At 44.1% G+C, this 27,322-nt stretch overlaps 1 pseudogene; it reads right to left on the bottom strand.

The window, feature by feature from the left end:
- Positions 1-16,785: 16,785 nt before the first annotated feature.
- LOC132379815 (uncharacterized) lies at positions 16,786-19,668 on the bottom strand (annotated as a pseudogene).
- Between the last annotated feature and the right edge of the window lie 7,654 nt (positions 19,669-27,322).

Genomic DNA, 27,322 nt, shown 5'->3' with positions numbered 1-27,322 from the left:
GGATGAGAAGGTGAGGGCAGGGGAAGGTCAAGTTGGCAGGTGATAGGTGAGACCAGGAGAGAGGGAAGCTGGGTAGGTGGGGAAGGGTTCTGAAGTAAGACGCTGGTAGGTGATAGGCGGAAGAGGTAACAAAAAAGAAAATATGAAACATTATGATAAAAATTTGCTTTGTTTGTCATATAAACATTGAAACATCAAATCACGCAGTGAAGTGCATCCTGTGTATTGAGAATACACTGGGGGTAGCCTGCATGTGTCACCATGTTTCCAATGCCAATGGAGCATGCTCACAGCTTACTAACCCTAACTCATGTGTCTTTAGAATGTGGGAAGAAACCAGAGCACTTGGAGAAAAATCATGTGGTCATGGGGAGAACGTACAAACTCCTTACAGACAACACTGAGAATTGAACCCCAATCTTTCAGCTGACATTGTGAAGCATAATGATAACCTCTATGGAACTGTGCTTCCCTGAATATGGGGTGAAGAACAAGGGAACCTGATAGGAGAGGAGAGTGGATCCATGGGAGAAAGGAAAGGAGGAGGGACACCAGAGGAACATGATGGGGAGAAAATGTCCATTATTACATTTTGGGAGATCAAATCCGAGTAAAACTGTTCGACTATATCAGCTGTTTATTCCCCTTCATGGATGCTACCTGGCCTCTTGAGTTTCTCTAGCATTTTTATGTGTTGCTCAAGATTTCCAGCATCTGCAGAACCTCTTGGGTCACCATCTAGATTCAAGGTTATTTAGTGTCTTTTCTAGTGCACGAGTGTAAAGGAGAACAAAATAGTTGTTACTTCGGATCTGACACATTAAGATAAAGAGCACAGTAATAATAATAATAATAGAACACAACAAATATAAATACACATGATAGCCTATATACATTGAATAATTGTATGTCCATAAAGTGATGCCAGGCACAGGAATGTCTCTACGTAAGGTAACTGATGAAATGATAAAGTAGTGGTGGTTGGGGTTGTGCAGGGGCAGGTTAGTGGGTGCAGGTGCTGATCAGCCTCACTGCTTGGGGAAAGTAACTGTTTGTGAGTCTAGTGGTCCTGGCATGGATGCTACGTAGCCTCCTCCCTAGTGGGAGTGGGACAAACAGTCCATGAGCAGGGTGGGTGGGATCCTTCATGAAGCTACTGACTCTTTTCCGGCACCTTTCTCTATGTATGTCCTTGATGGTGGGTAGACTCTGCCGGTGGTGCATGGGGTAGTTTTGACTACCCATTATAGAGTCTTCCTGTCTGGCACCGTGCAGTTTCCATGCCAGGCAGTGATGCAGCTTGATAGGATGCTTCTACTGTGCATCTGTAGAACGATGTGAGTTTGGATGTGCCCAGTCCAGCTCTCTTCAGCCTCCTCAGAAGGTGAAGGTACTTGTGAGCTTTTCCGATCACGTAGGATGCGTTCAGAGACCATGAGAGGTTGTGCAAGATGTGCACTCGCAGGAGTTTGAAACTGCTCACAGTTCCCACTACTGTAAAATGAGGGGTGAGTGGTGTGAGTTCTGCAGTTGATAATCATCTCCTTTGTCTTGTTGACATTGAGGAAGAGGATATTTGTCTAATAAGTGCATAGATAGGAAAGGTTTAGAGGACAACTGGCCAAATACAGGCAGATGGGACCAGCTGGCTGAGCAACACTCTCAGCATGGAGCAGATGCGTCGATGTTTCCCTGTTGTTTGACTTTATAACTTTATGTTCTATCTCTACATGCACAGACGCTAAAAATTCTGGGGACAGAAAACTCCTTCCTGGGCCAGGAGTAGAGGGGTTACTGAGCTTGAATTTTATAAGTAAGGTTTGATCTCACACTATCAGAGATAGACTCATAGAGCACAATAGCACAGATAAAGGTTCTTTGGCCCATCTAGTCTGTGTCAACCTGTTTTTCAATGTGCTCCCATAAACCTGCTCCTGGAACATATTGCTGCCATCCACTTACGTATCCAGAGTCTCCTTAGTGGTAGCAATCAAACCTGCAACCACCACTTGTGTTGGCAGCTTCTGATGAAGGAGATCCTCCTCAGGTTGCCCTTGAATATTTTACCTTTCACCCTCTAGTTCCAGTCTCATCCGACCTCAGTGGAAAAATTTGGCTTGCGTTTACTCTTTCTGTACCCCTCATAATTATGTATACCTCCATTAAATCACCCTCATTCTCCTGTGCTCTAAGGAATAAAGTCCTAACCTATTCAAACTTTCCCTATAACTTGGGTTCTCAAGACCTGCCAACATCTTGGTAAATTTTCTCCGAACACTTTCAATCTTATTGATATCTTCCCTGTAGGTCGTTGACCAGAAATGCATCCAATATTCCAAATTATGCTTAATCAATGTCATACAACTTCCACATAACATCTCATCTTTCTGTATGCCCTGGGTTATGAAGGCTAATGTGCAATAGCTTTTCCATCTGTCCTCTCCCTCCTTCCTCACCCCACCCCACTCCCCCTACATCTTCCCTCCAGCTCAAAACTATTTGTCTCTCCCACTTCTGAGGGAGGAGATACAGCTTCAGGTCCCACACCTCCAGATTCAGTAATGGTTACTACCCTTTAAGCATCAGGTTCTTGAACAGAGGCGATATCTTCACTAAACTTCACTCACCACCACACTGAACTGTTTCCACAACCTATGGACTCACTTTCAGGTCTCTTCATCTCATGTTCTCAATACTTATTGCCTGTTTATTATTGTAATTTATTTTTTCCCTGCTTAAGCTGGTAAAACCTGAGGAACGGGCATAGCCAAGCATACTCATTTCTTAATTGCTAGGAGCTTTCGGACGATTCTAGTGGTGTCTGGTATTGAGACCTTCTGAAGATTTACATAGGTACTGCTGTGTAGCCCTAATTGCTTAATGCTATTGTGTAGTGCCTTTGGGATAATACCAGTTGTAGACATTATTATTGGGACAATGTAAACCCTGTTCATGTTCCATAGTCTTTCAATTTCCTCTTTTAATTCAGCATATTACTGGTGTTTTTCACTTACTGATTTTTGTAAATTATGTATGTTTGGAATGCTATATCTATTAAATAAGTTGTTCTTGCTTGTTTTGTCTTGTATTATTATATCCAGACAGTTATTATGGATTGTCCTATCTGTAATAACTGATTGGTCATAATATAATTTGTGGTATTCTGAAATTAAAACTGGATCAGGATTATTATTATTTATTTTTTCTCAGCTCAAGCTGGTAAAACCTAGGGTACGGGCAGAGCCCATCATGCTCATTTGTTAATTGTTAGGAACTCTTGGACTAATCCAGAGGTGTTTAGTATTGTGGCTTTCTGAAGATTTACATAAATATTACTGTGTAGCCCTAATTGTTTAATGCTATTGTGTAGTGCCTTTGGGATGATACCAGTTGTAGATATTACAATTGGGACAATGTATACCCAGTTCCTGTTCCATAGTCTTTCAATTTCCTCTTTTAATTCAGCAGTTTCTGCTGTTTTTCACCTTCTGATTTCTGTAAGTTATGTTTGTTGGAATGACTATATCTATTAAATAAGTTGTTCTTGCCTGTTTATCCTGTGTTGTTACATCCTGATGGTTATTATGGATTGTCCTATCTGTAATTATGGATCGGGAACAGTATAATTTGTGGTATTCTGACTCTAAAACTGGATTGGGCTTGTATATATAGTAAGTTGTGATTTCATTTATGAGTTTGTATGGTAAAACATGATTTTGATGAATGATGTTTACCACTTGATTGTGCCTGTGTAAATAATCAGATTGTGTTAAACTGTTACAGGATCCTGTAATGTGTTGAATTGATTCTGCTTTTTTTTTCTCTCAGAATTTTCTACATTTATCAGCTTGAACTTATTGATATATTTTATTTTGTAGTTTTGATAATTATTTGTGTTAACCACCTGCTCTTGTATTGCCACGAGGAACCCTTCTGTTTCTGGGAAGAGGTCTCCATCTCTGAGCCAGGTGTTCAATGCTTCCTTGTCGACATCTAGTCTGCGAAGATCTTGTCTTCCATGGAGGGTCATGCTCTTCCACTGGTCAACCTTTTCTTCAATAGTGATAATGTCTTCATTTTTCTGGGTTGGGTTCTCATTTAGTGGTGTGTACTTCTCATCAGAATTACATATGCTGATGTAGAGTGCTGAATGCTGTTTTCACTGGTGAAAGTATATCCTTAGAAGTTCCATCTCACTGTTGTGTGGATTTTAAATGTCTGTTGTTCCTCTTCCCCCTTTTGTCCTAGGTAGTGTTAATCTAAATTAACAATCGATGTTTTCTGCAATTTGTCATTTCAGCTCTTATTTTTCTTTGTAACTTTTCCAGATCAGTTTTGGACAAAGATATTATGCCAAAGGAATACATTAATATAGGTATAACGAAAGTGTTCATTGCCTTTGTTATATTTTTACTGTTGACCTCTGTTTGGTGGATTTTCTTAAGCCTTCAAGTAAATTCTGTCAAAAGTTTTTTCCTTTATCGCACTATGATCTATTTTCTTTTCTTGTTGATATCCCAGATATTTATGTGTTTCATATTCATTCATTGGTTGTATTGTATTCTGCTGCTCTGGTTTGTATTCTATGAGATCTATTGCACCTTTCTTTATGTTTAATGTTCTGCATTTATCCGGTGCAAAGTTCATGTTTATATCTTTTGAAAATACTATTTGAATTAATTGCTTTAGCTTAACTTATGAAGGAGTGTATAATTTCAAATCATCCATGTATAAAAGGTGTGTTAAGGTATAGCTCATCTTGTTGTTTCTGTTTTGATATACAATTTTCAGCTGATTCAGTAAATTAGAGGTTTAAAGTTAGACAGAATCATAGCGGACCTATACAGCCACCTTAGAAAATGCCTCTGTTTATTTTAATAATGGTGTTTGTTCTGTTTTGGTTGTAAATAGATAGGGTGATTATAGTACGCCAATACTTCATCAGATGTTGCAGGAATTTCACAAGTATTTATATATTAAGAACTTCTATTAATCATGAGTGTGGGACAGGGTCAAATGTTTTTAGGTAGTCAATATAGCAAAATGAAAGATTTCTGCTTTTCCACCAGGCTTGATTTAGAATTACAGAATCTATTTTCAGTTGTTCTTTACATCCTTTCAATCTTTATGGCATTCTTTTTGATCTTCTGTAAGAATACTGTGGTTAACCGAGTGAATGGTGATTAGTTATGATATTACAATTTTATAAATAGTTTAAAAGTAATAAGACAATATTTTGATGGATCTGTTATTTCCCCTTTAGATTATATGTATGTTTTACCATTTGTCAAAAATTCAGATACTTTTTCAGGAACTTAAAGAAAGTTATTGATATGCATTAATAGGTACCACAGTGAGTTTTTTACACCAATAATTGTGAATATTCTCACTTCCAGTACTTTTCCAATTGTGGGTATATTTTATACCCTCTTCCAGCATACCCATTGTAACTTCAGGTATTTGCATTTCTTCAATCATATGTGTGTGTCCTTTTTCCTGCCTAACCCATCTTGATTCTTAAGTGTGTGTCACCCTGTCTGACCAGATATTAGACCAAAAGTTCATTATATCTGTGTTTGTTGGTAATCCTGTGCTGGAGTCGGTGACATTTCAGTGCGTTGAATTTAGTTTCAATGTCTCTGAACTGATAATTCTGTTTCTTTGTTTGGTGCATTACATTTATCTATTTAGTCTGGCTTTGTATGCACCAGGCTTTTGTGTTAGTGTATTAGGGTCAGGTTTGTTATCACCGGCATGTGACGTGAAATTCGTTAACTTAGCAGCAGCAGTTCCATGCAATACATAATCTAGTAGACAGAGAAAATTTATAATAATAAATAAAATAGAACATAATAATAAATAAACAAGTAAATCAATTACATATATCGAATAGGTTTTTTAAAAATGTGCAAAACTGAAATGATGTATATTAATAAAAAGTGAGGTAGTGTCCAAAGGTTCAATGTCCATTTAGGAATCGGATGGCAGAGGGGAAGAAGCTGTTCCTGAATCACTGAGTGTGTACCTTCAGGCTTCTGTGCCTCCTACCTGATGGTAACAGTGAGAAAAGGGCATGTTTTGGGTGCTGGAGGTTCTTAGTAATGGACGGTGCCTTTCTGAGACACTGCGCCCTAAAGATGTCCTGGGTACTTTGTAGGCTAGTGCCCAATTTGGAGCTGACAAGATTTATAAGGTTCTGCAGCTTCTTCCGGTCCTGTGCAGTAGCCCCTCCATACAGTGATGCAGCTTGTCAGAATGCCCTCTACGGTACAACTATAGACGTTTTTGAGTGTATTTGTTGACATGCCAAATTTCTTCAAACTCCTAATAAAGTATAATTGCTGTCTTGCCTTCTTTATAACTACATCGATATGTTGGGACCAGGTTAGATCCTCAGAGATCTTGACACCGAGGAACTTGAAGCTGCTCACTCTCTCCACTTCTGATCCCTCTATGAGGATTGGTATGTGTTCCTTTGTCTTACTCTTCCTGAAGTCTACAAATAGCTGTTTCGTCTTACTGACATTGAGTATCAGGTTGTGGCTGTGGCACCACTCCACTAGTTGGCATATCTCACTCCTGTGCACCCTCTCATCTCCATCTGAGATTTTACCAACAATGATTGTATCATCAACAAATTTATAGATGGTATTTGAGCTATGCCTAGCCACACAGTCATAAACTCTATAAACGCTACAGTGCTTCTGTTAGGCTGATTGTGTCATGTACAGACCTTATATTTCCTTAGCTTTTCTTTTAACCTTCTTGCTCAGGTTATCCTTTTTATACTCCATTAAATGGTTTATTTCTGACCTTAAGATTTCAATTCAGATTTTTAAAATTTCTTCTGCCATTTTGGTGTTCTCATTTCATTTCTGAGTTTTGAGTTTCTATTAATGAGAGCTTCTATTTTGTAGCCATTGCACTGCTGATAATGCTGCACAGTATGTCATTATGTGTAGTTCTTCAAATGTTTCAAGTTTTCCTAAATGTTGAGGTAATATAATATTATTGAGAAGATTAACAATTTTTTGCGAATTTTGAGGACGTATTTTGTTTTGTCATGTAGAGTCTTTTTGTTGGTTCGATGCCCATATATCCTGTTAGTGTAGTGTTAAATATTAGGATAATTTCATCATCAGCATCCTGCGGAGGCTCTGGACTTGTGTTGTTGCTGTTGACATCCAATTGTGAAGCAGTTGTAATAATTGTGTTTTCATCAGCACTTCAGTGGGTTGCATCTTCATTATTTTCTTGTGTAGTATTGTTATGGTCTTTCGGTTGGTTTCTTTCTAGCTCTTGAGCATCTTCATGTTTTATTTGGTTTAACATGTCTATAGGGTTTAAGTTATTTTTAACTATCACTCTATGTTGATCTGCTATTTGTTGAGTATTTACTTGCACGGAAGGTTGACGAAGTTTGTCCCTGCTTGCTGTCATGTCAGTCTCAAGTTCTGTTACTTGGTAATATACACACATTATGAATGTGTTTACTTCTAATGGCCATTTCATGCGTGTCTTTCTTCTAATTAACTGCTTGAGTGGTCTCGGTTGTAAATTTGCTGTTATTATTATTATTTGTTTCTTTGTATTTACTGTGAATGCCCAAAAGAAAATGTATCTCAGGGGAGTATATAGTGGCATATATTTACTTTGATAATAGATCTCCTTTGAACTTTGGTCATTAACCTGAAACATTCCCTCTGTGTCCCCCTCCACAGACACTGCCTGACCTGCTGGGTGTTTCCAGCATTCTCTGTTTGTTTCAGGACTCCAGTACCTGCAGACTTTTTAAATTTTGTTTCAGGACTTTTGTGTTTAAGGTTTGAAATAGTGAGTGAAGGACAAGCCCTGCACTTTACAAATTCATAAATACGAACCCATTACCGAGCACAGGTACAGAGCAAAGCTCCTTGTGACAGGATGGTGGACGAGGGTGAAAAACTACTAAAAAGAAGATCCCCCACAACACCAAATCTCTGCAAATGCTGGAAATTCAGGGCAGCACAAGCAAAACGCCGGGGGAATGTGGAAAGTCAGGATGGATGTTTCAGGCTGAGACCCTTAGCCAGAATTGGAAAGGAAGGGGGCAGAAACCGAATAGGGTGAGAGGAGGCAAAGGAGTACAAGCTGGCGGGTGATAGGTGAACATGTTGATGAATTGGAGAGCCACAGCGATCGCAGAGAGTGAGCAGTGAGGGGGAGTCCTACGGAACATACAAACGCCTTACAGACGGTGACGTGACTGGTGTAAATAAATGTTTTCTAAGAACTGCGGTTAGGCAGAGAGGAACGTCCCATCTGGCTGTGTCTGACTCCCCGATGAACCTCCCTCCTGCAGTATGAAGCTGTGTGTGAGAGGATTCCAGCACAGACTTCCTCTGCTCTGTGCCTCTGCAACCTGAGAGAATGGGAAGAGACTTGGGGAGTGGGACCCTGCGACTGGATTCAATCCGGGCCGATCCCTGATTTCTTCATCTCTCTGTTGCTGTTCTTCGCTGTGCCTCTCCTCTGATCACTGACAGTCTGCAATCTCCATCCCAACCCAGCAAATTAACCCCTTGTGTTGCAGTCGTTCTCTTGTCTGGCAGTGGGCACTGGAACTCAGACGCACTGAGGTCCACACTCCGTTCAAATTCAGCAGATTCAATCCATTCTCTACAACCTGCAGTTCAAAGCTGTGGGCGATGTGGCACTGAGGGAGGTTCCCAATGGGAGAGAGATGGTACTGAGGGAGCTTGGCACTGTGGGAGGGGTGGCACTGAGGGAGGTCCACACTGAGAGAGAGGTGGTACTGAGGGAGCTTGGCACTCTGGGAGGGGTGGTACAGTACTGAGGGGGGCTCACAATGAAAGAGGGGCAATACTGTGGGAAGCTGACTGTTTGGATGATCTACTGATGGACTTGCTCCTTGGCCTGAACAAGATGGCTATTCATGGGTCCAGGTGGTGGAAAGTCGAGGGCTCTGTCTGTCCCTCTTCCGAGGGAGGGGCAGTACTGTGGGAGATTTGCACTGTAGGAGGGGCAACACTGTGGGCTCTGATCTCGGGGCCTTGCTTTGATGCTGTTGGAGTGCGGAGGGTTAACGCCGCTGCCCTTCTCCGTGGGGAGGGCAGGACATCTGGAGTGAATTTAGTTATTTGGAAGAAGTTGTCGGAGCAGTGCAGACAGCTCCTGCATCATTCTCTCGCCCCCAGGGCCCGACCTGCGCGCCTGCCACTCCCTTGCATTCTTTCCCTGGGTAACTGCACAGGGATTATTGAGGAGGGGGGCAGTACTTACTCCGCCCGTCCCAAGATCACATGGATCGAGAGCCACCCAGGCCCTCCACACCGTCTATTCAAGAGCAGGAATACCAACCATCACAGCAGCGGCCAATGGGAGTGGGGGGGGGGGGGTTCCTGGATCAACCCCCTCCCCACCCACACCTGACAGTGGAGACAGACTTGAGGGGGGTCAGATGGACTGCATTGGGAATATATTTCATCCCCTCCCCCTGCACTACCCTTCCAGCCACACTCACAGGAGTGATGGCTGAGAGTGGCAGATCAAGGGGGCCAGGGAACCCTGAACAGGGATTGGCTCTTCGAGGAGCTCAGGTCATTGATTGACCTTGACACAGGGTCATCAGATTCTGCGATACAGTGGCCCCACTGTTGAATACGAGCTTCATATTTATCCAGAAATGCTGGAGAAACTCAGCAGGCCAGGTGGCATCCGCGGACAGATACACAGCTGATGTTTTCGGCTGAGGACCTTTCATCGGGACTGGAGAGGAAGGGAGTTCCTCCTGTATTTTGTGTGTGTGTTGCTGAAAATCTCCAGCTTCTGCAGAAGCTTTTGCATTTGCCTTTACACTTATGCCTGGGTAAGACCAGCACTTACCGCCCATCCCTAACTACCCCTGAGGAGGTGGGAGTGAGCCGCCTTCTTGAACTACAGCTGTCCTTCAAGTGGAGGCCTGAGCTGTTGGAGGAGGGGGAGTTCCAGAGTTTAGACCCAGTGGTGCTGAAGGAATGGGGATGATTCTGAAGGTCAGGCCAATGTGTGACTTGGAGGGGAACCTTGCTGCTTCGCCTCATGTTCCACAGTGGGGGAGGCAGGGGTGTGGGAGGTAGTGTGAGAGTGATCCCCTACATCTTTAAAGATTAGAGGCTGAAGATGACATTTATTTGTCACACATGGAGCGAAATGTGTAGTTTGCATCAAATCAAATCAGCAGGGTTTGCACTGGGCAGCCCGCAAGTGTGACCCAACTCACTAACCCAAATGTCTGGAGCACATGGAGGCAGCCCATGTGGTCACGGGGAGAACGTACAAACTTCGTATAGACAGTGACGGGAGCTGAACCCTGATCAGAGGTCGCTGGCGCTGTAAAGCGACTGTGCTAACCACGAAGCTGTCATGCCACCTGTACAAGGACTACTTTGATACTGAAGAAGAAAGTTGACCAGGTGAGCCCCAGTTCCCCTGACACTTCTCCTCCAGAGGGACTTCAGGTGAGAGAGGCAAGGTGTCCGGTCTGTCTCCCAAGGGTGGGGGGGGGGGTGGCGGGGTGAACAATCTTCGATCCATCAATGGGAAGCCTAATGAGGTTCCACCCAACGTCCTGACCAATGGCCGGTCTTCAACCAACACCTTGGGTTGTGTCCCAGTCACTGCTCTTTTGTGTGTAAACTGTGTGCAGAGTTGCTGGCATTTCACGAGGCAATCCTCATTGACTGCTGGTGCAGGCATCTCCCAAAGTTGCTGAACTATTGGAGAAATCAAACTCCTATGAGCAGGATAACAGCAGTCCTGTCCTCAGCCTCGTGTGATGCCGGGACAAGATCATAAAGCCATCAGCATAGGAGCAGAATCAGGCCATTTGGCATATTGACCCTGCTCTGCTATTCCATCCGACTTAATATCCCTCGGCCCCATTCTCTCTGTAACCTTTGAAGTTGTAACTAATCAAGAACCCATTAACATTTGCTTTAAATATACCCAATGACTTGGCCTCCACAGCTGCCTGTGGAAATGAACTCTGCAGATTCACAATCATCTGGCTAATGAGATTCCTCCTCATTTTCTGTCCTTGAGGAACATCCTTTCATTGTTCAGCTGTGCACTCTGGTCCTAGACTCTGCCACTATTGGAAACATGCCCTACCCTACCTAGGCCTATCAATATTTGGTAGGTGTCAATGAGATTTCCCCCCACCCCATTCCTCATTATTCCAGTGAGCATAGACTCAAAGGCATCAAGTGCCCCTCATGTGTTCACCCTTTCAAGTTCAGGACGTCTCCCACGGTGTAGGCATGCCCCTTTCCCCCATCTCTGGACCAGTCCTGATACTCTACCTACCTTCTCTGCTCCAATGAGAATGTCCCCCCCACCCTGAATCTGAGATCAGAATCAGAATCGAGTTTATTATCAGCAGCATGTGATGTAAAATTTGTTAACTTAACAGCAACAGTTCAATGCAATACGTAATCTAGCAGAGAGAGAAAAAAAATTATAATAAATAAGTAAATTATTTACAGTATATTGAATAGATTAAAGATCATTCAAAAAACAGAAATACTAAAAAAGTGAGGTGGTGTTCATGGGTTCAATGACCATTTAGGAATCGGATGGCAGAGGGGAAGAAGCTGTTCCTGAATTGCTGAGTGTGTGTCTTCAGGCTTCTGTACCTCTTGCCTGATGGTAACGGTGAGAAAAGGGCTTGCCCTGGGTGCTGGAGGTCCTTAATAATGGATGCTGCCTTTCTGAGACACCACTCCTCTGAGATCCCTTATCTTGGACCACCTTTCAGTAAAACATTGACTGCGTCTGGCCTAAGGAATGTAAACCATCTGGCTAAAGAAATTCGTCTGCATCTCTGTCCTAAAGGGACATCCTATTTCTCTGAGGCTGTGCCCTCTAGTCCTAGACTCTCTCACTATAGGAAGCATCCTTCCCTTGTCCCCTGTACCTAGGCTGAGGTAGGGATGGATTACCTCAGCTTTCGTTGCACGGGCTGACCTATGCCATCCACCCAGTTTCTCCAGGACAGATTCCCTCTTCATCCACACTCACAGAGGTGGAGCACACATCAAGCTGCTGAACTTGCACCCAGCGTTATACAGAACAGCTGCTACTGCTCCCATTCCACAATAGCGATTATCAGTTAAAGTAACAGTGATTGACCCAAACCTTTCATCTGCAGCCGAGCCTTTGAACAGCACAGGGCTGACTCCAAGTTTAGACCAATTGCTACCATTTAAACCAACAGCCGTTTATTATCCCAGCTCAGCCTAGCCTGCGGTGTTGGCCCTGTGGGAACTCCTGATTCTGCTCTTTAACCAGAATGGAGCTGCTCAGGAGGAAATCAGAAGCTGAGAGGATCAGGAGTCGGGTATTTAGGGGGGAAAGTGAGGTAGGAACTTATAACAACAATGATAACTGAAGTGTATCAGAAAGAGCAGAGGGGGGTGACAGAAGTAAGTCCAAAGTAATTAGATGTATGGTGCAAGTTCGAGTTGGCATGGTAATGTAGCAGTTAATGCAATGATATACAACATCATTGATCGAGGGTTCAATTCTGCACTGTCTGGAAGGACTTCATATATGCTTGCCGTGACCGTGTGGGTTTCCTCCGGGTCCTCTGGTTTCCTCCCACATTCCAATGACATGGATTAGTAAATCGTAGGCATGCTACGTTGGCCCAGAAGCGTGGCGATGCTTGTGGCTGCCCCAGCTGGCACATCCTCGGACCGGGTTGGCCACTGATACCAACGATGCAATATAAGCATATTTTGCTGTAGATGTGACAACTAAATCTCACCTTTAAAAGTAGAAATAAAGGTGTGTGACTGGATGGATGTTCCGGAGAGGTAAATGCAGGGTGGCTGATGCATTGGACACTTTGGAAGGGGAGGTAGAAGGCAGGAATGTGTCGTCAGTGAAGAGATCAGATTCGGGATTGTTTATCACATGCACATTGAAACCTGCTGTGAGACGTGTCATTTGAGAAGATTACCAACACACCCAAGGACGTGCTGGGCCCAGCCCACAAGTTTCACCACACATTCCGGTGCCAACACAGCATTCCCACAACGTAAAACAAACCAGAACACAACAAGCAAGAGAACAACAACAGCTGCACCAGCCCTGTTCCTCCCTCCAACTCACCCACTCACACCGACCTCCAGTGCACTTGGACTTTGCAGACATCGAGCCTTTCGAGCTCCCCGTCAGACTCGCGGAGGTTTGCAGCCTCGAGTCTCCCCAGTCAGATCGCGGGGGTGGTTCAGAAGGAGACTGGCTCGCCAGCTCAGTGTGGAGAATCGGTTTGGGTGGAGGCAAGAAGCCAGGGGGTGAGAAACCATAGGGTGGGGGAGAGTGCGTGGCCCCTAACAGGAGCCACACAGAGCAGCAGGCAATCTAGCTATCTTCCAATTGCAGGTTCGATCCTAACCTTGGACTCTGTCAATGAGAAGTTTGCGAGTTTTGTTCTGTAACCATCTGAACTCTCCTGGGCGCTCCAGCTTTACCCACATTTTAAAGACTTGTGGTCTGTTTCAAAGTTTAGAGCTCGAAGTAAATTTATTATCAAGCCAACATATATGACCACATCTTCATAATCTTGCAGGCATTTACATGAAAGAATATAATAGAATTTTAGAAAAAACTAAACATAAACAGCCAACGAACAACCAATGTGCAAAAGAAGGCAAACTGTGCGAATAAAGAAATAATATTGAGAACAAGAGTGGTAAAGTGTCCTTGAAAGTGAGTCTGTAGCTTGTGGAAATCGTTCAGAGGTGTGGTGAATGGGTTTATCCACGCTGGTTCCGGAGCCTGGTGGTTGAAGGGTAAGAACTGTTGCCATTGTAAGTTGACCCCGGGTGTGCACGATAGGGGTAGGAGTTGGGGGATAGTTGTGGCTGTGTGAGAGTAAATAGATGCGGCAAAAGAAGGAAGGGAATGAGATTACTCTGAGATCCAGTATAAACCTGATGGGTTGAATGGCCTTCTCTTTTGTGTAATGTAAATCAATTAAAGAATGAGCTTGTAAGAAATCACCATTGGCGATTTAAAATATATTTATCAGATCCTTATTGGGCAATGATTGCTCAGTTCATTCCTGGACAATTTGCACGGTCCTGAATAACATGCAGCGGAGGTGGCTGGCTGGAATGGTGAACTGTCATCCTCCACCAGCAGATGAGACCCATCATTCGCAGTCTCAGAGTGGCTGTTTGCCACTCTGTTTCTCCCCCCTTAGAGGCTGGCTGACCGGCTGAGCAATTCCAGCCTCTCATGCTGGGGATTCCAGCTAGGACCATGCCCAATCGGATAAACTGCGAAGCTGACATTTGGAAAACCCCCCAGTGTTTCCCAGTAGCTTGCTGAGTTCTCTTTGGAGATACCAGCTCCCAATGGCTCCTCCAGTGTGGTATTGGTGTATCCATTGGTGGACGGGCTTTCTCTAACGCCAGTCTAGATCTCAGTCAGTATAGGCATGGGCTGTCTCTAAAGCTGACCTAGAGCCCAGTTAATGTAGATATGGGCTGTTTCTAACACAGTTCTAGTCCAATTCACTTTCCTGTAGTTTTAGACACAGCCTGACCCTGCAGGCAGAAAGCTGATGATAGGTCTGGTAGATGTTGTTTTAATAATCAGAGCTGAAAAACCCTCAAAAGCCACAACTGAGAAGTTTCTTTTCAAACTCCCGTTTAACCTCTTGGAATCCAACAAACCCTGAAATCTTCCATTTCCCCCCAAATCCCTGAAGAGTCTAGGCACTTCAATAATGATATGGCCTCTATCAATTTCACTCAGTAAATCATCCCCAAAGTACTGTCCTTCCCCACACTATCACTGCAATCCTTGTTCTCCAAACTCGTATCAGATTCCCTGTAAACTCCAAATCCTTGAAACAGTTCTTTGTTTTTCTGGAACTTGAGGGGCCCGTTCAGCACAAGACACTTCAACACTTTGTTAACCCTTTATCGTTGCTGTCCCAGCTCCTCAGTCCACACTCCAGATTCTCCAAGCACTCACTCCTGGCATCACAAGGCTGACTGGCATTGGACACTGGTCCGGGACAGGTGAATTGCCTTCTTCCTCACTGTTCTCAGTCCAGGATGCCCCGGCGGGCTCTGCACTTGGTGACGTCTGTAAGTACAGATTCTGTGCAGTTACAGGAAACTTGCAGACAACTAACTCTTACATTCAGCTCACTGTTATAAACAAAAAGCTCGCTCCTAAATCAATGCTATGTTAATGTCCATGAAATCCTCGGCCAAGGGCTCCCTCCCACCGTGCGACCCTCCCTCAGTACTGGTCCTCCCAACCTTCCTTCAGTACAAAACTCCAAAAGTTAATTCACACAAAAATACACAAAACACAAACATCAAGTATTTACAAGACAGTGAACAAATTCAAGTTAAAATGTGATTATTACTGTCTGTAAAACAGTCAGTCCTCTGGGGGTGCCCACTGGTCCCAGAAATCCCCCACTGGACCCTTCTGCACCATGCTCCCTCTCCAAGGACAGCCAGGCACAAATGTATTCCCAGGTCTACTGCCCTTCCCATGGTGTGACCCTCCCTTGGTACCACCCCTCCAACAGTATGGTCCTGAAGACCCAAACTCAATGTTTTCCAAACAGCTGCTTCCCGCTGGCATCAGATTTCCGAATGGTCCATGAAAACAAAATTATTCCTTTTTTGTTTGTACTACTTATTTTTGTCTTTATTTCTTACATCCTTCATATACATGAGGAGTAAAAATCTTTACTTTACATCTCCGTCTAAATGTACAATGTGCAATTTATAGCAATGTACAACAGGAAAATCAATGTAACATAGAAAAGCAGTTGTGTCAGTGTAAGTCTGATGGCCTGTTAAAGCTGTCCCTGAGCCTGTTGGTCCTGGCTTTTACGCTGCGGTGCCTGGGGTGGGGGGTAGAGGCAGAAAGATTAGAGACTTTTGAGAGATGTTTAGATAGGCACGTGAATGTGAGGTAAACTGAAGGATATGAACATTGTTTAGGCAGAAGAAATCGGTTTAGTTAGCCACCTGATTACTAATTTAACCTGTTCGGTATAATATTGTTTGTGAAGGGCCTGTTACTATGCTGTACTGTTCTATGTTTTATATTCTCCAATCCTTCCTCATCTTGGGAAAACTCCATCCCAGGCAATGTCCTGGTCAATCTCCTCTCCAGTGCTACCATCTCCTTCTTGTGGCGTGGTGACCAGATTTGTGCACAGTCTTCTGTCTGCGGTCTAACCAATGAGTTATAAAGTTGTACCGTAAACTTTCTGTTCTCCCTCTCTCTGTCTCGGCTAATGAAGGCCAGCATCCTCTAATCTACCCGTGTTGCCACTTTCGGGGTTCCTCCTTTTCTCAGTACTGTCTAGGGCTCAACCATTCACTGTCCATGTCATGTCCTTACTCCACCCAAAGTGCATCACCGCATTATTCTTTGGATTACTTCCATTTGCCAATGTTTTGCCCATTTCCCCAGCTGCTCAAACTCATCATATTGTTATAACACACATTGTTGTGTGTTTAATATTTCAGCAACATTTGAGTAACCTTGCATATATATCGCTTGATTCTTGTTCCTTTCAATAATTAATTAAGGGTTACATGTCTCTCTCTCTTAATCCTTTTCGCTCTTTATGGAGCATAGGGCCTCAACAAAAGTCCTCCACTTTCTGCGATCTCTAGCAAATGTTTTTGCAGTCTCCCAAGTTTGGCCGGTGGCTTTCAGTTCATCCAAAAGCCTACGCCCCCAGGTTTGCTTTGGGCGACCTCTTCTTCTCTTCCCTTGTGGATTCCCTTCGAGTGATTGTCGAGTGACATTCGACTGGCTCTTCCTCAAGGTGTGGCCGACCCATCTCCACTTCCTCCTCCTTATCTGGAATACAATGGGCTCTTGGTTTGCTCCCTTCCATAGGCCTAGGTTTGACACTCTGTCGTACCACTTGAGGCGGAGGATCTGCCGGAGGCATTTGTTGAGAAAGGTCTGAATCTTGTTGCAGCTGGTGTTAGTGATTCTCCATGTTTTGGATCCATATAGCAGGATGGCTTTCACATTGGAGCTGAATATACGGAGCTTAGTTTTGACAGAGATGGCCGTAGATCTCCAAACAGGTCGCAGGGTTGTGAAGGCATGTCGGGCTTTTCCGATCCTTGCTCTGATGTCCTCATCTGTACCTCCTGATTTACTGATTTTGCTTCCGAGGTAGGTGAATTTGTCTACATCTTCAACTATTTGTCCTTCAATCTGTAATGGCTCCTCTTGTTTGTTGTTAATGCGTAGAACATTGGTCTTCTCCTGACTGATCTTAAGGCCTACTTGCTGTGAGGTCTCTCCCAAGGAATCTACTTTCTTCTGCATATCTTGAAGCCGGTGTGAGAGAAGAGCGAGATCATCTGCAAATGCCAGGTCTTCCAATTTCACTGTTAACGTCCACTGGATGCCTCTCTTTGAGCCAGCATAGACTGTTCTTGTAGCCCAGTCGAGTACCACAAGAAAAAGTAGAGGCGACAGCAGGCATCCCTGTCTGACTCCAGTAGTGACCAGGAACTCTTCGAACAGTCTCCCATCGTGGATGACCCTGCATGAGAAGCCATCATAAAGCTGCTTGATGATATTCACCATTTCTGCCGGTATACCGTAGTGTCGTAAGAAGCTCCACATTGACTTTCTGTCCAGGCTGTCAAATACCTTCTCAAAATCAATAAAACACACATATAATGGAGTTTGCCATTCTATTGTCTGTTCCACAATGACTCTAAGTGTAGCTATCTGGTCAATGCATGATCTCTCTTTCCTGAACCCTGCCTGCTCATCTCTAAGTCTCTGGTCAATGGCGTCTTTCATCCGCTCCAAGATGACCCTGGTGAGAGCTTTGCTAGGAATGGACAACAAGGTGATCCCCCTCCACTTGCCACACAGTGAAAGATCTCCAGATTTTGGCAGCTTCACAAGGAGGCCCTCCTTCTAATCTGATGGGACCTCTCCTGTTCTCCATATCAAATTCAGCAGTATATGCAAATGTCCCACCATAACCTCTCCACCCTCTTTCAATGCTTCTGCAGGAATGTTGTCTTCTCCAGTAGCCTTGCCATTCTTCAGGCTTTTCAGGGCTTTTCGAATTTCTTGCTTGGTGATTTCACCTATATTGATGTGGAGTGGGTCTCCAGGCTCCAGGTCAGGTGGGTTCTGTGGTGGTGGTCTATTCAATACTTCCTGGAAGTGTTCCTTCCATCTTGCCAGCTGATCTTCAACCGAAGTGAGCAGATGGCCTGTCTTGTCTCTAACAGGTCTGTTGAAATTGCTTTTCTTCCCTCTCAAAAGTTTAGATGTCGTGTAGAGTACCTTGAGGTCCCCTTTACTGGCTGCTGTCTCTGCTTGCTCTGCTATTTCATTGAAGTATGACCTCTTGTCCTTTCTGAGCTGTTTCTTCAATTCCTTGGCCATCACGTTGTACCTGTTGGCAGCGATTTGTTTCTGTTTCCGGTTTCTGGCCTGATTCAACTCCTGTTTGAGTTTTTACCTCTCCTTCACCTTCTGCCATGTCTCGTCCCTGATCCAAGTTTACTGTTGACTGGTGGTCTTCCCAGTACTTCTTCGCAGGCTCCTACAGTGGCCTGCTTGAAGGTAATCCAGGCGTGTTCCGCTGTTCTCTCATCTTGTTCCTCTATTTGAAGAGCCCCAAAGCGGTTTTGCAAGGCGATGTGGAAATCTTTCTTGTTCTCTTCCGTCTGTAGTTTTCTAACATCAAACTTTATTCATGTGTTCTGTTGCTTCTTCTTGGCTGACAGCTTCATCTTCAGCTTTGCAGCAACCAAATGGTGGTCAGATCCAATATCTGCTCCTCTTTTGGCTCTCACATCTTGCAATGAACTTCTCCAGTGCTGGCAGACTATGACATGATCAATCTGGTTCTCTGTTTGATGGTCAGGTGAGACCCAGGTTATCTTGTGGCAGCATCGGTGGGGAAAGAGGGTACCTCCCATGGTCAGTTCGTTGAAGGCACAGAAGTCGGTAAGGAGTTCTCCATTTTCATTCATATTCCCCAAACCATTCTGGCCCATCTCTCTCTCCCTGCCAGTGTTATCGCTGCCTACTTTGGCATTCAGATCTCCCATGACGATCAACATATCTTGCTTAGGTACCTTTCCAACTACTGCTTGAAGCTGGGTGTAGAAGAGATCTTTCTCTTCTTCCTCTGTGTTGTTAGTTGGGGCGTAGCACAGGATAATGGATACCTTCTGGGATCTGGGCTCGAACCTGGCTGTGATGATACAGTCGGATACTGGTTCCCATTCTATCAAACTTCTGGCTGCTTCTTTGGACAACATCAGGGCCACACCAGCCTCATGCCGGTCTTCCTTTTTTTCTTTGCCGGAATAGAGCAGTTTCTCCCGTCTGCAGTTTGGTCTCACCAAAAGTATTCCACCTTGCTTCGCACATGCCCAGGAGTGTGAGGTGGTATCGGTTCATTTCCTTCACTGCCTGTGCGCATCTACCTGTCTCCCAAAGTGATCTCACGTTCCATGTTCCGATTAGGATAGATTTCTTCTGTGAGAGCAGCTTTGGAACCTCCATTATGGTTTTCCTCGGGTGAAGGAGGGTTGTCAGCCCTGCAGCTTCCTGACGGGTTTGGTTGCAGCGCGTCATCAGCCTCCTGAATGGGGCCCTGCTTTTCCCGAGATCTGGGTTAGTGGTTGACGATCTGTTGACGGTTTCTGTAACAATTGCTTGTTTTACGTGAACGGGTTGTTAGCCCATTGCACAACCCCCAACCTGGAGGACCAGGGGTTTTCTGTCGGGGTCACCTTCCCCTAGGCGATGGCATTTCCATGCTAACAATGGCATTTCCATGCTAACGAGCTCCACCTGCCCAGGTTTGAAATCGGAGTTTACCCTCTCCTAGATAGGCTGCCATCCAAGGCTAATGAGTCCTATCTACCTGGGTTTGGAATCGGAGTTCCTTCTCCTAGGCTATGTTGGTTCGCGGCACCTTCTTCCATATTATCCGGTGCACCCCTCACACAAGGGATCCCCCATCCACCACCCAGGGGACGGGCCTCAATGCCGTATAGCCCCAGCGTGAGGAAGGGTTATATGTAAAATACATGAATTGCATATGTCATTACACCTCCATCTGATTCGTGCATAACTTGCTTAAAGTAAACACAAAGTTAGACCCACACTTCGGACTCCCGTGTCTTCTTTTAATTGGTTTAATGTTTTCAAGATACAAAACATAACCTTGGTGACATGGTAGCATAGTGATTAGCATAACAGGTTCAATTCCCACCGCTGCCCGTAAGGAGTTTGTACATTCTCCCTGTGACTGCATGGATCTCCTCCAGGTGAACCAGTTTCCTCCCACAGTCCAAAGACGTGCCAGTTGGTAGGTTAATTGGTCATTTTAAATTGCCCTGTGATTAAGTTAGCATTAAATTGGGGATTACCGGGTGGCCTGGCTCGAAGGGCATCAATAATGGAGGGGGGGATCTTGAAGAAGGAGGATGCCTCTGATGCCCTGGAATGGAAAGCCCCATCCTGGGAACAGATGTAGCAGAGACAAAGGAACTGGGAAAGGGGAATAGCATTTGTACAGGAGACAGAGTGAGAAGCAGTTTAGTCAAGATACAGTGGGAAAGCAGGATAAAGTTTGCCTCCAGCGATGGAAACAGAGAGGACTGAATAAAACAATTTAAATTTACTCAGCTGTGGATATCTGTATATAGTAGTTGTATTATATAGTATACTGTATACAGTTGAGATGCATTTGCTATTGAATTGAAGCTTATAGCTATGCAGGGAGGAATGTTGCGTAGTTAATATTTCAGTAATATTTGAATAATCTGATATATATTGTTTGATTAAGCATTCTTATGTGTTTAAGTAATCAATTCTGGGTTATCTGTAAAATATGTGAATGGCATAGGCCATCATGCTACCATGTGATATGTGCATGCCTTGCTTAAAATATACACTAAGTTTGACCACATTTTGGACCCCCATGTTTTTCTTTGAATTAGTTTAATGTTTTGAAGTTACAAAACCATCATCCGTGACCTTCAGCAGCACTGTCAGGTTTTGTGGCATTTTCATTCTTACCTCTTCCGTTTCTCCGGACAGATGTGATCCTCGCTTTCGGGATGGTTTTCTTTGGAGGAGATCCACAGAACCATAGCAGAGCACAGCTACAAGGAGCGCTGTCACAGGAAAGCAGTGTCCATCATCAAGGACCCCCACCATCCCAGCCATGTTCTCTTCTCACTGCTGCCGTCAGAAGAAAGGTGCAGGAGCCTCAGGACCCACACCACCAGGTTCAGGAACAGTTACTACCCCTCAGCCATCAGGCTTTTGAACCAGAGGGGATAACTTCACTCAATCTCACTGACCCCATCACTGAACTGTTCACACAACCTGTGGACTCACTTTCAAGGACTCTTCATCTCATGTTCTTGAACTTTATTAATTTATTACTTTTTTTCTTTTTGTATTTGCACAGTCTGTCGTCGTTTGCACATTTGCTGCCCACACTGATGACCCCTTCTCCCACCTTCAGCCCTCCTCCTCTTCCTAGACATCCCGCTCTGGTCTTCCGCCTGCTCTGGATCTTTTCATTGCTAACTGCTGTCGAGACATCAACCACCTCGACTTTGCTACTCCTCTCTCCAATTTTAACCTCACTCCTTCTGAATGCTCTACCCTCCACTCTCTCTCTCTGCACTAATCCTAGCCTCGCCATCAAAGCCGCAGATAAGGGGACCGCTGTAGTAGTCTGGCCAACTGACCTCTACCTTGCTGAGGTCAGGCAACCACTCTCAGACACCTCCTCTTACTGATCCCTCAAACAAGACCCCGCTAAGGAGCACCAGGCCATTGTCACCCACATCATCACTGACCTTATTAATTCTGGGGATCTTACATCTACTGCCACCAACCAGATAGTTCCCCCATGCCACACCTCCTGTTTCGACTTCCTACTCAAGATCTACAAACCTGCCTGTCCTGATAGACCCATTGTTTCTGCTTGTTCCCGCTCCACTGAACTTACTTCTGAAAATTTCCACTCTGTTTTATCCCATCTGGTTCCATAAGACCATAATATATAGGAGTAGAATTAGGCCATTTAGCCCACTGAGTTTGTTCTATCATTTCATCACGACTGATCCATTTTGCCTCTCAGCCCCCATCTCCTGCCTTCTCCCCATATCCCTTCATACCCTGAACAATCTGGAACCTATCAACCTGTGCCTTAAATACATATAAAGACTTGGCCTCCACATCTGCCTGTGGCAAATTCCACAGATTCACCATTCTCTGGCTGAAGAAGTCCCTCCTCATCTCTGTTCTAAAAGGATGCCTCTCTGTTCTGAGGCAGTGTCTTAGACTCCCCCACCACAGGAAAGATCCTCTCCACATCCACTCTATCAAGGCCTTTCAACATCCAATTGGTTCAATGAGGTCACCCCTAATTCTTCTGAAATCTGGTGAATACAGGCCCAGAGCCATCAAATGCTTTTCATATGACAAGCTGTTCAAATCTGGAACCATTTTCATGAACCTGTTTTGAGCCCTTGCCAGTTTCAGCATATCCTTTCTAAGATAAGGGGCTCAAAACTGCTCTCAATAGACCAAGAGAAGGCCCCGTCAGTGCTTTACAAAGTCTCCTTGTTTTGTATTCTAGTCCTCTGGAAATGGATGTTAATATTGCATTTGTCTTCCTCAACACAGACTCAACCTGCAGATATAACCTTTAGGGAATCCTGCACAAGGACTCAGAAGTCCCTTTGCACCTCAGTTTTTTTGGATTTTCTCTCCATTTAGAAAATTGTCAATCCTTTTATTTCTTCCACCAAAGTGCATGACCATACACTTCCTGAAACTGTATTCCATATACCACTTCTTTGCCCATTCTCCTAAACTGTATGTCCTATAGCCTCTCTACTTCTTCAAAACTACCTGCCCCTCCACCTATCTTCATATCATCTGCAAACTTTGCAACAAAGCCATCAATAGCATCATCCAAATCATTGGCATATAACCTAAAAAGAATTGGTCCCAACACAGACCCCTGTGTAAGACCAATAGTCACTCCCTTTATTCCCACTCTTTGCTTCCTGCCAATCAGCCACTGCTCTATCCATGCTAGAATCTTTCCTGTAATTCCATGAGCTTGTAGCTTGTTAAGCAGCCTCATGTGTCGTCTACCATTTACTCTTTACATATCTGAAGGCAATTTTGGTATCTTCTTTAATATTATTGGCTTGCTTACCATCATATTTCATCATTACCTTCTTAATGATTTTTAGTTGCCTTTTGTTGGTTTTTGAAAGTTCCCCAATCCTCTTATCTCTCACTAACTTTTGCTCTATTATATACCCTCTCTTTGGCTTTTATGTTGGCTTTGACTTCTCTTATTAGCCACGGTTGTGTCACCTTTCCTTTAGAATGTTTCTTCCTCTTTGGGATGTATATATCCTGTGCCTTCTGAATTGCTTCCAGAAATTCCAGCCATTGCTGCTCTGCCATCATCCCTGCCAGTGTTCTTTTCTGATCAATTCTGACCAACTCCTTTCTCCTGCCTTTGTAATTCCCTTTACTCCACTGTAGTGCTGATACATCTGACTTTAGCTTCGCCTTCTCAGATTTCAGGGTAAATTTGATCAAATTACTATCATTTTCCTCTAAGGGGTCTTTTACCTTAAGCTCTCTAATCATTTCCATTTTATTTTACAACACCCAATCTAGAGCAGCTGATCCCCTAGTGGGCTCAACCATGAGCTGTTCTTGAAGCCATCCTGTAGGCACTCTAGAAATTGCCCCTCTTGGAATCCAGCACCAACCTGATTTTTCCAATCTGCATATTGAAATCTCCCATGACTATTGTAACATTGCCCTTTTGACATGCATTTTCTATCTCTTGTAATTTTTAGACCAGAACCTTACTACAGTCTGGGAGGGGGGGGGGGGGTCTGTATACATCTCCTATCAGTGTCTTCTTACCCTTGTAGTTCCTTCATTTTATCCACAATGATTTAACACCTTCTGATCCTATGTCACCTCCTTCTAATGATTTGATTTCATATTTTAGCAACAGAGCAACGTCACGCCTGTTCTTTTGATACAATGTGTATCCTTGGACATTAAGCTTCCAGCTATAATCTTCTTCCAGCAATGGGATTCCGTGATGCCTACAACATCATACATGCCAATCTCTAGCTGTGCTACAAGTTTGTCTACCTTATTCCATATACTGTGTGTATTCAAATATAACAGTTTCAGTCCTGTATTCACCCTTTTCAATTCTCTTCGCATTGTACATTGCAACTCATCCTGTTGATTGCAATTTTGCCCCATCAACAGCCTCTCCTCACAAAACATTTCCTCTGTTTGTGAACCAACTACCTCATCTTCAGCACTATCCTTCCAGTTCCCATCCCCCTGTCAAATTAGTTTAAATTTAAACTAGTTGAAATTAGTTCAGTCCCGTCCTACCTACATCCACGACACTTGACATGCTCTGGATCTTTTCAATGACTTTAAGTTCCCTGGCCTGATCATCCCATTTTCACCATGGACGTTTCAATCTGTTTCTCTCTAGACAACAGACCCAACCTATTCTCCTCCTCCACCATTCTCCTCCATCTGGTGGAATAGGTCCTCACTCTCAGCAGTTTCCCCTTCTGCTCCTTCAACTTCCTTCAAACCATGGGCACTCGCATGGGTCCCAGCTATGTCTGCCTTTTTGTCAGCCTTGTGGAACAGCTTATGTTCCAAGCTTACACTGGTGTTGCCCCCCCACCCCCACTTTTCCTACGCTACATTGATGACTGCATTGAGTCCACCCTGAGCTCGTCATCATTCACTTTGCCTCCAACTTCCACCCTTACCTCAAACTTACCTGGTTCATTTCCAACACATCCCTCCCCTTTCTCGATCTCACTGTCTCTATCTCTGGAGACAGTTTATATAGCCATATAACAATTACAGCACGGAAACAGGCCATCTCAGCCCTTCTAGTCCATGTCGAATGATTACTCTCACTTAGTCCCACCGACCTGCACTCAGCCCATAACCCTCCATTCCTTTCCTGTCCATATACCTATTCAATTTTTCTTTAAATGACAATATCAAACCTGCCTCTACCACTTCTACTGGAAGCTCGTTCCACACAGTTACCACTCTCTGAGTAAAGAAATTCCCCCTCGTGTTACCCTAAACTTTTGCCTCCTAACTCTCAACTCATGCCCTCTTGTTTGAATCTCCCCTACTCTCAATGGGAAAAGCCTATCCACGTCAACTCTATCTATCCCCCTCATCATTTTAAATACCTCTATCAAGTCCCCCCCTCAACCTTCTATACTCCAAAGAATAAAGACCTAACTTGTTCATCCTTTCTCTGTAACTTAGGTGATGAAAACCAGGTAACATTCTAGTAAATCTCCTCTGTACTCTCTCTATTTTGTTGACATCTTTCCTAGAATCAGGTGACCAGAACTGTACACAATACTCCAAATTTGGCCTCACCAATGCCTTGAGATCATTAGAGAGATTTCATTAAAAACCCTGAAGAAGGCTTCCGTCTCAGGAGATTTTTGCCCTTGCTGCATAGTTGTGCCCAGATGTACAGCGAGGGCAGTAGAATGTCCATGCCGTGCTTTTGCTTACCTGCACTAACCCTGCTTAGGTCCATATCCTTTCATTCTTGCCTATTTTAAGTGCCAGTCTCAAAGTCACTGAAATGTAGTGATTGTATCTGATTCCACCATCTCCTCTGGCTGGTTGTAGATACCAACCACATGCATGAAGCACTTACCCTCAGACCCCTCTTAAAAACTTCTTCCTCTCACTTTAAATGAATGTTCTCTTATTCTTTGCACTGCTACCACAGGAACACATTTAGACTCATTGCTTATATATATCTACAAGGCAACTTCTTAGCCATTTTATTCCATGGGAAGAAAATTCCAGCCAATTCAAAGTTCAAAGCAAGTATATTATCAAAGTGCATACAGTATATGTCACAATATACAACCACTCTCTCCTGATAATAAAAATTCTCCAACTCAGCCAACAACCTGGTGAATCTCCTTTGTAGTCACTCCAGTGCAACCACATCCTTCCCATGGTGTGGGGACCAGGTGCAAAGAATACTCCAAGTGTGGTCTAAATAATGTTTTGTATAGTTACACTATGATGACCCATCTCTTATCTTCTGTGGCCAAATCTATGAGCAAATCTACCTTTTTCACAACCCTGTCTACCTGCCAGTATGTGAGGAGCTTGGTCATGCTGTCACATGGTGCGAGTAGAATCATCTACAGCTTAATGTGAAAAAGACTAAGGAGCTGGTGGTGGACCTGAGGAGGGCTAAGGCACCGGTGACCCCTGTTTCCATCCAAGGGGTCAGTGTGGACATGGTGGAGGATTACAAGTACCTGGGGATACGAATTGACAATAAACTGGACTGGTCAAAGAACACTGAGGCTGTCTACAGGAAGGGTCAGAGCCGTCTCTATTTCCTAAGGAGACTGAGGTCCTTTAACATTTGCCAGATGATGCTGAGGATGTTCTATGAGTCTGTGGTGGCCAGTGCTATCATGTTTGCTGTTGTGTGCTGGGGCAGCAGGCTGAGGGTAGCAGACACCAACAGAATCAACAAACTCATTCGTAAGGCCCGTGATGTTGTGGGGGTGGAACTGGACTCTCTGATGGTGGTGTCTGAAAAGAGGATGCTGTCCAAGTTGCATACCATCTTGGACAATGACTCCCATCCACGCCATAAGTATTGGTTAGGCACAGGAGTACATTCAGCCAGAGACTCATTCCACTGAGATGTAACACTGAGTGTCATAGGAAATCATTCCTACTTGTGGCCATCGAACTTTACAACTCCTCCCTCAGAGTGTCAGAAACCCTGATCCAATAGGCTGGTCCTGGACTTATTTCCTTTTTTTCTCCTTTTTTTCCAGTTCTGATGAAGGGTTTTGGCCCGAAACATCAACTGTTAACTCTTTTCCATGGATGCTGCCTGGCCTGCTGAGTTCCTCCAGCATTTTGTGTGTCTGTTTTGTCGTGTGTGTGAGATATTTTTCTATTGATTTTATTGTGTTTCTTTCTGTGAATTGTCTGCAAGAATAAGAATCTCAGGGTAGTATATAGTGACATATGTACAGTATGTATTTTGATAATAAATTTATTTGAACTTGATCCCAACACCTTTCATACTGATATCCCAACATTGGTATTGTATTGGTTCATTGGTGTCACATGTACCAAGCATGTCTTAGGAGGATTCATTAAGAGA

The sequence above is a fragment of the Hypanus sabinus genome, chromosome 22 (genome assembly GCF_030144855.1).
Source record: "Hypanus sabinus isolate sHypSab1 chromosome 22, sHypSab1.hap1, whole genome shotgun sequence".
Taxonomy (NCBI): domain Eukaryota; kingdom Metazoa; phylum Chordata; class Chondrichthyes; order Myliobatiformes; family Dasyatidae; genus Hypanus; species Hypanus sabinus.
Note: the sequence above shows the minus strand (reverse complement) of the source record. Positions and strands in the feature narration are given on the sequence as shown.